The 13,162-nt window shown below is 40.3% G+C and overlaps 1 protein-coding gene across 3 annotated transcripts in view; it reads left to right on the top strand.

The window, feature by feature from the left end:
• RASGRP3 (RAS guanyl releasing protein 3) overlaps positions 1-13,162 on the top strand; it is a 58,806-nt gene that overhangs the window by 7,221 nt on the left and 38,423 nt on the right. For 2 of the 3 annotated variants that reach the window (XM_063390674.1, XM_063390672.1), the window contains exon 1: positions 5,387-5,546. The exons of the other annotated variant lie outside the window; for it this stretch is intronic. The gene's annotated coding sequence lies outside the window, so the exon portion shown is untranslated. Of the gene's footprint in view, positions 1-5,386; positions 5,547-13,162 lie in introns of those variants that run through there. 3 annotated transcript variants of the gene reach the window in all.

Raw genomic sequence — 13,162 nt, 5'->3', positions numbered from 1 at the left:
AGCAAACTGGAAATAAAGAACCATGTTCTTCAAATAATAGTAAAAATTTTAATAATTAAAATTTCTTGCACATGTCATATAAAGAAGAAACTATAAATTCCCAGCTTGTCTGTGAATACTGTGAGCTTTGGAAAGGCAGGAATAAGTGTGATGAAGGTTGTCTTGTAGATGGGCCATTTTTGTTTGAGTAGGTTTGAGGTTTTCGTTCATCGCATCAGTCATTCTCATCCCCTTTCTAAATCTGACAACTCAAGATACAGAAGAAAAAAGGATCATCCCCTATTTTTCATGCCAAATTTTTAATCCCTAAAATCTAGTATCTCCCTATACTTCTTTAAAGAAAATGTCACATACGTTAAGATATAATTACCGTTAACCTGCAGCTGTGAGTGCACAGCATTTCCTCAAATCAGCTCACAGATTCCAAGCTGGACATCAAAAGGACGAAAGAAGGAAAGGGAGGGAGGTCCCACCAGTAATGTATGTGAGAGAAAAGGCTGCCTTCCACCTTTATCACTGAGCTTTATCGTTCCACCTCCCATCTCTACCTCCTGGATCCTCTCTCTTTTGCTCTTATAGGTCTGTGCTTCATGGTTGCATGATGTTCATCCAAACAGATGATCCTCACAGGTCGCTTTGACCTGAAATACTTCTATTCCATTCCATTCTGTTCTGTTCTATTCTATTCTCTTTCCTATCCCTTCCATTCCAGGCCTACTGCTTCTGGGTTTTCCACTAAGCAAACCAAGTGCTTAGGAGAAAACTAAAAGAGCCATCCGAAAGTGGTGGGAAGACAGCCTAGAGGATGAGCCAGAGCCCCTCTGGAACACGCATGAGGAGCACTGATGGTACAGACCACTGGCAGAGTGGCTTAATTCCCAGAGCTGGGCTGAACGTTTACTAGGTCAACAGAAAAATCCCCCACTGCCTGCCATGGTGTGACTGAGCTGTCAAAAAGCAGGTCTGTGCTTCATAGACTAGAACTATTACTGTTTTTCAACTTGAAAGAAATGTTTAACAGAGCACAACATTTTTTTCCATCCATAATTTCTGACAATAGAATTATTGGATATTTTAGCTTAATTCACAAGCTCTGAATTTCAGATGGGTACCACAGCATCAAACTTCCATGTAAATTATTATTTTCTCATTTACTTAAATCACTGAAGGGCACTGTTTTCCAGTGACAAGCAACCAGCAACTTGACTCTACGCATTGCTCTGGGCTCACCTTATGATTCTAATTGATGATGTAAAGGAAGGACTGATTTCAAAGGTCATATGCAGGGATGCCCTAATTTGATAACTCATCCTCTCAGCTCTTACTCTCTTAGACTACTGGGTGCACCCTTGGGCACGAAAGGGTACGGGGCATTTGCAGTACTCCTGTGCCCCCTAGAGCATTGCATTGAGGAACCTGGAACTGATTGAGATTGCTAGGGATGTAATATAGCCCATAAATCTTTAAAACTGATTTAATATAATGTAAAGTTGAGAGCCTTATATGCAGTATTTTCAGCCAAATTTCATCTCTGTTATGCCCCTCATATGTCCTTTAGCTGGAAGATTTTTGAAAGAGCTGTTGGACTATTTATAGCAGCCCCTTTAATCGCACTTAGGTATTTATAAATCCTGTCTAGTGAAGGCTTCCATGGTCTGCTTTCATTCACTTCAGCTGATAGTGAAGGCTATATAATATCTGGGACAGTGAGGTGGACCAGCAAACCAGGCAATTTGTCTGTTATGCTTGAGTCCATATATTCTAAAAGGCTGAAGTCAAATAGTAGTGCAGCCATTTAGGAAACAAACGTAGCAACACAGACTTGCAGTTAATATAACCCCAACATTTATGTCCTCTGAGACTCTTACATCCTGTTCCATAAATTCTAGGAGAATATGTTAACAGAAAAGAGATATTTTCAGGCAACCCACAAAATAGATGTCCATAACTGCCATATGCAGAAAATATAGTTCAAAATTCTGCACAGTATCAAAGCACTGATGTTGAGATAAGCTCTCTATCAGGGATCAAATTCTAAATTAAAACACCTACAGTTAATTAATTGATACATAAGCAAGGCATAGCCAAGTGCATCTAAAAAAAATTAAAATAAAAAATAAGAAAAACAACAGTGAAAAAGAAGCCATGAAATAAAGCCCATCCTACAGGAAGGAGAGGCTCTGGATCCATTTACCCATCAGTAAAAGTAAAATCTTCCTGATCTCAACCCAAACCAAAATGGACAACTGTCCCATTCTTTAGTTCCTTGAGGCTGTTCTAAAGGCTATCCATAATGTGTGGCATTAAAAATTTTACCTTACACATGCACATTCCTATCACAATTCAGTGCTAACTGTAGTTATTTTTTGTTACTCCTTTTCACTATTTCTCATGTCTCATTTCATCATGACTAAGAAATATCTGTTCATCTCTTAGTTTTTATTCAAGACATTAATCACAGAATCTTTTGAGTTGTAAGGAACCCACAAGGATCATCATGTCCTACTCACAAATGAATGTCCACAGAGGAAGAAATGTACCCTTCTCAATCCAGTATTCATTTATTTTCTCAGCAGAAAGAGAAGGCAGAATACTGTTGTGTTCCACACAGCTTTTGTCATGTTTAAGATGCTGATAGATGTACGAACACCTAACTTTTTGTTAAGCTGCATTAACTACCTGATCTTCTTTTGTATGTTGGCATTTCTTTTAAAAAACAGGAAAGAATAGAAAAAAAGGAAAACCTCCACAAAAATTTTAAGACCTTTATTTTCAGGAATTTCACCCAAATAATTTCTCTGTTCTGCTTCACAATATCTTAAAATTGTCTGTCTAGCATGAGGATAGATAAAATTTTTCCCACTTAAATCGCAGTTTACAGCACTGTTTACAGAGCCATAAAAAATAACTGATTTGTCTACACATTTCAGAAAACAAAAAGGGAACTTTTCTTTTTAGGGTGTGTGTCCCAAGTTGTTTGTGGAATATTGCCATTCAGTCATTATCATCAGATTATGTTCCTATGTGGAGCATGACAACCAAACAGCTCTTCAGTGCAGAGTGATGACATTGTACTCTGTGCTATTTCAGATGGCCCAGGTACTACCAGTATTTAATCAATTATATAACAGTTGCTGATAAATGTAAGTTGATATTTCATAATCAGAGAAATGGATAAAGTTATGAAAATTATATTTGTGGGCAAATAGATTATTTTGGGACACGTTTCAGTCATGTTTTCTTCAGTATCAACAGGGAATAATTTTGTACAAAGTTGTAAAGAAATTTAGGAGTAATTTTAAAGCTGCATGTAAAGTTCTGTTACCCTTGATCTCCGTGCGGTTTAGGGGAAATGAAATGCCATTTGTCAAGGATAACTCCTTTGTTCAATGGGCCGTGTCTTAAAACACAGTGAGTGCTTTCTCCTTCGAGTGAGGCCAGGTGTTTACATCCAGTTCTGTGATCCATGGCCAGGGTCTGCTGGAACATCCAACTCACTTCTTCCAGGGCAGCTCTCGCCCCCTTTTTGAAATTGCCATTCCTTCAGTGGCCCAAATTTATATTAACAAGTTCTTCATGGGCTTATTTCTCATTTTTAAATTCATAGTTTTTAAATCCTCTTTTTTAAAGCCTCCTCAGCAGCTGTGCAGGCCCCTGGGTCACAGAGCCCCATGCCCTGGGACAGTCTCCTGGAGACTCCCAGGTTGACATGAGGTTGAGGTGTTGCCCATCCTGACCGTGCATCGGGACACGCCTGCAGCAAACATTCCCTGTTTGCCAGGCCTCCCTCCTCCCTCTGCAAAGACCCCTTTCCTCAGGCCAAGAGGAGGCCAGGCCTCATGCAAAGTTCCAGCCCTGTGAGCAGGAACCCCAGCCCCACGGCTCCTTGGCCCCCAGGCTGGGAGCAGAGCCTCCCACAGCGGGATGCACCCACACCTGGCTGGGCCGAGAGAGCTCTGCCAAGGTGGGAGTTTGAAAACTTGTTTCCCCAGAGTCCTGAGAAACAGGAGAAGCTCACAAAGGCAGGAGAAGTTCACAAAGGCAGGCGTGAGTAATTAGCACAAGGGCTTCTTCCCTGCTCCGGGCTATGCTGGCAGCACTGGTGGCTGCAAGGTTTTGTAACCAAGTGCTGGTTTATATAATATGAAGAGCTGGGTAAGGGCAAAGAAAGCAACCCGAGTTGCCCTTTGTCACTGTGGACTTCAGGGATTTGCTGGCTTGCATTGAATTCTGACAAATGTGCCAGCTAGATATGCCATTCTATTTAAAAAATTTTAAAGACAGGCAGCTGGCTCTGAGAAATTCCTTTAATTTGTCCAAATCTTGATTGCAGCACTATCTGTTGGTGCAGTTTGTATTTCAGAAAAGTGCCCTATAATGCCCTTTGTAATCCAATGAGACTGTGCTGTCTTGCAGGAACTGGATTGCTCACCAAACTTCAAAATAGCATTACCACATCCTGTAGTGATGTATGGCAATTGCCTGTGTCCTTTCCATCTTGCCAATTTGCGGTACTGCCAGGGTTTCAGCACAGTGTATCCTATATGTGAGATGGGAATTTCAGAAATTTGTATTTTGCACCTCACCCTCAAAATACCATTGACTGTACACCTTTGTCCTTAAATACCTGAATATTTTTAAATCTGTGAACAAGCTAAAGGGAGTTAAATGTAAAGTCTCTGTTGAATTTCAGTAATGTGTGACTACATATCACCCTGGAAAATTCCATCAAAATCTGTTTCTTTCTTGACTTCAGCATTTCTCCTTCATTTGTCCTATATCTGGGAACATGGGGATAAGGATGCTCTTTTTTTTTGCTGTCTTTCTTTAGACTGATAGTCCTCAGCTCAAAGGGTCTGTCTCAGTCTGACTCTACGTCTGGCAAAATACAGCCATGTAATCCATGATGTAAAAATGCCAGGTGCCAAAATTAAAATGATCTCCAGTATTAGCACTCATCACTCTACTGTCCAAACACAAAAGATAGTAGTGTTACCCTTAAGAACAACTAATCCCCAAAAGTGGGATTGTTCATGTATTTTGCATGATAACTGCAGTGTCCTGGTGTTAAAGACACTAGGAACGCAACAGTATTTTAAATTTTCCTGTTCCTGTTTAAACTCCTATATTAAAACACAGCAAAGTCTCAAGTCAGAAAAAACCCTGAAATGATCAAAGGGGATGTGTTTAACTTTCCACTTGTGCTGCCCCTACTGTTGATTAAGGCTTATCTACTGTTTGGTGTTAGTCATTAAAAAAAACCTACCAACAAAAAAACCAGAAGTTATGGAGCACATAGCCACGTTCCAGTCAAATGCTTTAGCACAGGCTGCTATTATGAAAAGGATTTTCTAATAGGGGGAATAATGATCTTCAGATTCTAACCTCCTGGCACGGCAGTGAGATTTATCAGGAGGGGCATGTGACTAGTTAAGACACACAGCCCCAGCTTGAAGGAAACAGCTGCTCATTTCATGCTTTAGCACTTGGCAGCTGGACAAGGAAGGGTGATGTTTGTGTTGAATACCTCTGCAGAACCAAGTACAGTAAGTGATTTTCCCTGTTTTCGATTTTTTTTCCTAAACTGTCACTGTTTTCCCATTTTCATCCTAGACCTTTCATAAAAATACTTGAGAGGGTGAAGCATAATTTTGAAACTTCACTGATAAGCAGTCATTCATGCTCAGATTGCCTGTTTGTTTGTAGCCTGGGATTAACAGCATTGTTTTTGGTCTTGCGGGAGCAAGGCAGGTACGGGGTTTCACCCTCGTGCTAGCCAGGAAGGGAATATGGTGCTTATTTACTCAGATGATGGAGTGAGCAGGCTGTTTATGATGACTGTATGTTCCTTTCTCTGTAGAGCTGGTCAATAGGCAGTGATGCAACTTGAGTACAGAGAAATTTCAGTGTTTGGTTTAAAAGTACTAGTGTAAGAAATTGACAGAGGTACTCCCTCAAAACAGTGTGACCAATCTGAACAAAATTACTTGTGACTGGTTACTTCCTGGGGGTGAATGCAGAGATTTTTTTGAAAGGAAAAGGCAGAAGTAGAGAAATGCAGGAAGACTGAAGATGTACTGATTAAGATATTATTGAGCCATTCTGAATAACAATGCCTAATTAGATTGTGAAGATTGAAAAATCTTCCCTAAAAATCAGGGAAAGAGTCTCCTAAATATCTCCAAGTTCTTAATTCAATTTTTTTTTTGGTACTTGCATGTCTTGTGATTTTGCTTCATGAATGATTGATGTCCCTGTCTGATAATTTTGACTCTTATGGTCTGAAGTTTTCTTTTAAAACCGGAGTGTAGGATACATAAAAAGGAACTTTTGATCAATTATTTACATGGAGATGAATCAGGTTGCTTTGGAGGAGGACTTAGGAGGAATGGGAACGGATGAATGAGTGATGGATCTTGATATGTGATAAGACTAAGGTGCTCTAGGGGAGGTTAAAGAGGGGCAGGCAGAGCAGTGGGGTCCTGTTGAGGAAGGTCTAAGAGTAAACACTGACAGGTTGCATGCAGTCTCTCCTTTATAGGTGGGGAGAAAAAGTTTTTCAAAGATTTCTCACATAAGAAAGTGAAACATTATTTCTCTTTGAAGACTTTTACTTTTCTTTTAAGCCGTAGTTTATGATTTTGACAGTTAACTGGAAATTTTATAGGAAAATGTCTATCGGTTTCAGTTGTTCACAAAACCAGAAGTCTGTGTAGCTTCCTGCCTGTTTGTGTCTCCATGGGTAGGCTGCCTTTGAAGCAAGAACTGAAGTATCCTCATCACACTGCAGCCCTCCCACAGGGATACTGTGGAACACCATGAGCAGAGCAGGCCTACAGATCCTGAGGATCCTGGTGTTGTGTCAGGAGCCCCTGGTGCCCTGGGCACCCTGGCTGCAATGGGACTCCTCTGGCATGTCCACTTCTCAATTCCATGTGGGGCAGGGAGAATAACTCGTTTCCTGACACTTTTCATTTTCATCCCAGAATAAGTTTATTTTTTTCAGAACTGTAGGAATTCTGCTTTTTGAGTAAGATGATGCCATGGTATGCTTGTTTCCAGATGCTGTATTTTGTGTTTGTAATGAGTGCTCTCTGTTAAGCAAAATGTCCAGGACTGTTGAAGGACCTTGTTGTAAACCTAAGTTAACCCTAAATCCACCACAAAGTAGATATGAGCTCAGTCTGTACCTGCTGGAACTTCTTCATCCCTGCTTCTCCACAAGCACCGTGCCAGTGTTGATGCAGGAGGTTGATGTAAATCCATATGGCTCTGCACCAGCTGCACTGAGAGCCAGCTATGTGTGCCTCCTGTGCAGCTGATTAATTCTCCAGCAGTGCTGGGAATTAAGAGTAATATAAAAGAGACAAAATGATGATTACAAAGTAAACATTAGATAACTGCACTCCTGAGCTTGCCTTCAGGTAATTATGTCTGAAAACATCTTGTTACAGTGGTAACTGAATTGTCTCAAAGAAACTGAATTGTCCCATACTGAGAGCTCAGTTTTGTGCCTCTTTACTGTTGGTTATAAAGGTAATTTACAATCAAGGAGAACAGCTCATCATTTGGATCTGCAAAGTCTTAAGATAAAAACCCTGCTTCCAGCTGTCATTACTGTATCTGATTCGGAATTAAATTCAGGACTCATGACTAGACTTTCAAATTCTCTGTCCAAAATATGAAGAAACCTAATCAACATCACAAGATTCTCAAGAGTGTAATTGCTTCAGTCCTTATCACTTATTCATTTTAGTAAGAGTATTTACTGTTAAACATGGCCAGTGTACTTTGAGAAATAAGTGCAGTCTTCAGGATCTCCTCACTTTTTGTCTTTTGTCATGAATTTTAACTTCAGTGTCTGTCACTGCAACACCAGTCATGGAAAACCACTGGGGCACACACTGATTTCTGCACTCGAGCAGAAAACACAACCTCTGTACCACCACCTTTTAATATCATTTTATAATATCCTGATCTCGTAAAAAGCAATGCTCAGCTTCTTGAATATACACCCCCATTATGTTCCTGTAAGTCAAGGCAGGTCTGCATAGGCGTGAAGCACATTAATTAAATTTCAGGATCCTTTGCTTGGGAAAGTGCTCAGCCCTGGCATTTCCCCTTGATGGGTCTCTAGAAAGTCCAATGTATAACTGAAAGTTCATCCTGGAATTTTTTTTATTACATTGTACAGGACGTTGGGTAACAGTGGGGACACTACTGTGCAGAAGCTCAGTGCAGACCCCTGTCACTGAGCGAGTCATAAGGTTCCTGTTAAATCTTTTCCCTTTACTCTGAGGAAATGATCAGGGCAGCCTGGCAGCTCTCTGAATGGCTATATTTCTGCTCTAGATCAAAACATTTAGCTGAGGAGCAACTACAGTTGTGCTAGCCCCTCTCTCTAGCTGAAAATGCCATTGTACCAAGAGCCACTCCCAGGATATTCCTGAATAAAGAGAGGAAACTACTTTTAAAAATACTCTAAGGGCACTTGTGTCATTTTCATTTTTTCCTAAGCTACCCAGGCCTGACTACACTACATTTGTACAGGTACTCTAAATAACTTGCACTGAGTGTTTTCTTTTAACATATTTGTGGTATATTCCCTTTTCACTGCTGAATTTTATAAATTTGTTTTCCTTTTGTCCCTTTCTTACAAGTCAGAAATAGCAAGGCTTTATAGCTTAGAGTTTGAATCAAAAGCCTGAAACAAATTCTCAGGTCTTCTGTCTTTTTGCTCTTCATTACTTTTCTGTGTTTTTTCTATTCAATGTGAATAGCCAGTGAAGTAGTACCTTTTCATTAATAGGTTTTCTTATTGGTATAAGTTATCTAAAAACCACCTGACCACCAAAACAGAGGTGTTGTGACACTGAGGGAGCTTTTCTCTTGTAATGAATGTAAAAGATTATCAGCCAAAACCACCAGCAACATCAACAAAACAGATTTGGTGAATCCAGTTCAGCTACAAAGACTAATCCTGCAAATACATAGGTATTTGCTGAGCTGAATTCACGGGAGATCCCATCAGAAAGTTCAGCTAACCTCTAAGTGTTTATGAGGTCAGGATCAATGTGTGGGTGTGTGGAAATACTCACAGGGCTGATGTTTACAGCTCAGCAGAAAATACAATTACCCCTGAGAACTGCTCTGGTTGTTTTGGTGGCCATCTGCTGTCTCACTTCTCTGAACAACTGCTCCCCTTGACCACATTCAAATAAGTGAAATGGTTTAACTCTCTCTACAGAGTACTCTCCCACCTGTGATTTATGCATATGCTCCTTACTAATGATCTGGAGTTTCTCAGACAAGGAGAGTGGGCTTCAGCATCTTGAGAACCTGGCAGGCATAATAATATGTGCAAAATTAGTGAGACCTGAGCTATTCTTGTTTGGATGCCTCAATATTTAGTTTCTGCAAAGGAAAAATAACTGTATCATCTTTAATTAACACAAATTTATTATTAGTGATTCAGAAGTATGTCTGCTTTGGACTACCACAAAAGTCATACCAAGCTTAATATACAGTTGCTGATATATGTATGTGGATATTACATATTTTATATATCTCAATACATTTCCATATACAGCTACTTCCATTCCTGTTAAAACTGCCTCTCTTTTCAATCCCTGAAACCTGTTCCACTCGGAGCAGTGATGGGTTTGTGCCAGGGGGTCTGGAGTGCAGGTGTGTACAGGAACAGGGTCTCTGAGGTGAACAAGGATTTTCCATTGTTTCTGAAGTATATTTTACCCCTTATGCCTGAAACAGGTTGAAGATTTTCAACACAGAAATCAGTCTTAGAGACTGGAGTTTAAGTAAGTCATACATGATATGGTCAAACAGACTGAGCATGCCTTGTAGGGGGGTATTTGCATGCTTACTAAACCTGTGGCTAAGGCTGCCTTTGACACATGACCAAAGGTTCATATATTCTTTGTCCTAATGCTGTGTTCTTGTTCATGTTCTTTAGAAAGATGAACACTTCTCCAGCTTAAACTCTGTTCTCAACAAATTGAATTTCCTTAATCTGAAGTGGCATTATTACAGATAGGCTTCTGTTCATAACCCATAATTCACTCAGGTCCACCCAATCCATAATCTTGGTGCTGGTTCGTGCGGCATACATTGGTAAATTGTTTGTTTCACAGCAATGCATTGTTCGAGCCCAGAGCTTGTTTGGAAATTTCTGGTGTTGCTAGTGGGAAGTAAAAAAACCCCATCTTATGCAAATACATAGTTGATTACCAGTGGGGAAAATTACATCAGAAAAAGTCTGCTGAATTAGGGCTTGAGTCAACTCAGTATCTGGATATATAGTGATTTTTGTCCTCCAGATCAGAATAGCCCTGACATTCCAGCCTTATCACACTGTTCATGAAATAGCTTCCTTAAAAGACTACTAATAATCTCCTCTGCTAAAGATGTCTTGCCTGCTTTAGCTTGCTTACTCATGTTCTGCTTTGCTGAATTCATGAACACATACTTCCTGGAACAGCTGCCACCCTTCCTAAAACTCTCGGTTTCCAGGCCCTGCCCTAATGACAGTCTGTGTATTTTTATCCTAAGAAGGAATTGAGGCAGGAACTAGAATTCACCTTTCCCCCCTCTTCTTGAGTGAGTGCTCTTTGTCTTAAAAATTATACAGTCATGCTCTTGCTTGCTTGCTCCCTGCAGATCAAAGAAACTTCATTATTTCATGTAATATGGAATTACTCTGAGTTCAGAGGATGGTAAATCTCCTCTATAGTCTCAGCCAAGATAGCGTGAGATCTGCAATCCTTCCATTAACTGCAAGAGTTGATCCTGTACCTCTCATAGCTTCAAGGAGTGTTTGGAGCTCTTGGAAAAAAATTTGGGGCATCATGACTGCACCTATGTAGTGTGGGATTAGCATGTTAAGTGCGACTAAAGGATGATTAACACAGACAAGGCAGAGGACATTTGTGTGTACAGATCCCAAAAGGATTTAGGAGTGACCTAGGTAGGGAGCTTATTGGTGTTACTGACTCAGACTTTAATAGCAAAAGTGCAGAAAGCGGTTACAAGCTCTAGACAGTCACCTCTTGGGGTGAGGAGGTGAGAAGTGAGAGACCAGGCTGAGAAACATACCCCTGCAGTCAGGCCAGAGAAGTAAAAGGGAGCCAGGATTTGGGCTCTTAATCCTTCTTTTGGATCTGGTTCTCAGCTCATATTGCAGAACTAAAATAAGAGATGTGGTTTTGAGACTAATGTAACTTGAGTTTTCTTGATGTCTCTGTTTCAAAACCATCTCCTTTTTGAATACTTGAACTGATTTAATGATATTGACTTAGAATTTTGTGTAAAATTTGACTTGAGCATGGTTATCTGGTATACTAGTGCTTATAGAAATATAGTTTGCTCCTGTAAGTCAGCTTGAAAAGGACAGAGCTGTTTTGAAAACCTGACTGCAACAGCAGCCAGTCTTTCAATGTTAAATACTGGGGGAAGAAAAACAAGTCCCTAAGCCTCTAAATCTGCTTTTAAATCAAGATCTTCCCAACCCCTTCACCCTTCCCCTGACTTGACCACATTTTTCACTTGATATTAGCTTTACTACATAGCCACAGGATTTCTTTGTTTTAGAATTATTGGAGTTTAGCAGATCTGTAAGGAAATTCTAATAAGGTCCTAAAATTTCATAATTACATGCTAAGGAGTAAAGAGTTATGAGTGTCTTTTATAAATTCAAAAAAGCCAGGTTTGGGTTAATTCAGTAAGAGTCTTTCAAGTTGTTTGGGATGGTCTGAACTGGCCAATGCAAAGTTGTTATACTACCAGTTAACTGGCAGGGTTTTATCTACCATGCTAAAAGCGTACTGGATGCAGTATGTGATTCTCAGCTGTTACAGCTGCAGCAACTGTTCTTGGTGCTTTTCAAATAATGGTGAATCTTTAGCACACAGGAGCTTTAAAGAATGACAGTGTTGTATCTTAAGACATGAGCTTTGCAAACTTAGCCAATGGGTTTTGATAAGGCTTGTTTTTCTGAGGTCCTATGGTAGCAGCATGTTCTGTGGCTGTGGAAGTGGGATATTTGTGTAGCTGCAATCCTGTGTTAAATATTCTTTCATACAATAAATATGTAACTGCCAAAATAATATTAGTAAAATAAATATCAAAGTTGCTTGTTTGAAGTATTACTTACTAAAGCAGGAGCTGTAAGATGCTTTTCCTCTTTTTTCTTTGAGATTTTGTTTTTACACTGCTCCTTCCCCTTTTCCAAGTTGTCTTGCTGTTCTGTATATTTTTATATACAGTGCATTCTTACATGACTCTCTTTTTAAAGAAGGCATTTAACTTGTTGGCTTCAAGTTGTCTTATTGTTAGGAAGGTATGTGGTTATTAATAAACCCCACTCTGGTCCAAGAGCTTGGATATAGGAATATAGGAACTGTGGTGACACTGTTCTCATATCCTGTACTCTGTAGATTTCTTGTATCAAAAACAGTTTTAGAGGTTTGCTGTTTCTTCATGTTTGTACTAACCAGTGCCTGTTTCTTAGTAGATTGTTTCGTGAGGAAACAAAGTTTAGTCAGCTCACTGATGGTTGCTTTGTTACCTCTGAAAAAAGTGTACAAAATCCAGTCAGATGCACTAAAACCAATCTCTTTACTGCTCTTCTCAGTTGGAGACTTAGTATTTTGAAAAACTCTGAAGTGGCCCAAGAAGCACTGTATGCCTGTGTTTAAAACGCTCTCTTTGCATCACTGAGAAATCTGAAGCTGCCATTGTTCCACCTATCTTCTCAAGGGAAACTTAGAAATGGAGGTGAGAAACTGCTTACAGATTTTGATGTCCAGCATCTGCTGACAGAATTCCAAAAAGAAAGATACTGGATCTCTCCTGACCTCCAGGCTGTGTTTTTACCAGCTTCTTGCAGGCTTCCTTGCCTGTGAGTCATGAGGCACTGGTGACTTCTGCAGCTGCAAAACCATGGCACCACCCAAGCCAGGCATCCCTGCTTCGTGTGAGTGTGCAGGAGGGTGCAATTTGCATGAGCTCCAAGGGTCACGCAGCAGCTCTGTGTGTGCCATGTGTCTGTCCCTGTTCCCCGGCCGTGCTGTTTTCATCTGCACTCTCTCCCTGAAGAGCAGCGGCTCTCAAATGAATGGCAGCTGCCACCATGGACTGAGAAGGG

The sequence above is a fragment of the Prinia subflava genome, chromosome 2 (genome assembly GCF_021018805.1).
Source record: "Prinia subflava isolate CZ2003 ecotype Zambia chromosome 2, Cam_Psub_1.2, whole genome shotgun sequence".
In the NCBI taxonomy this organism is placed as follows: Eukaryota; Metazoa; Chordata; class Aves; order Passeriformes; family Cisticolidae; genus Prinia; species Prinia subflava.
This window is presented reverse-complemented; position numbering and strand designations above follow the sequence as displayed.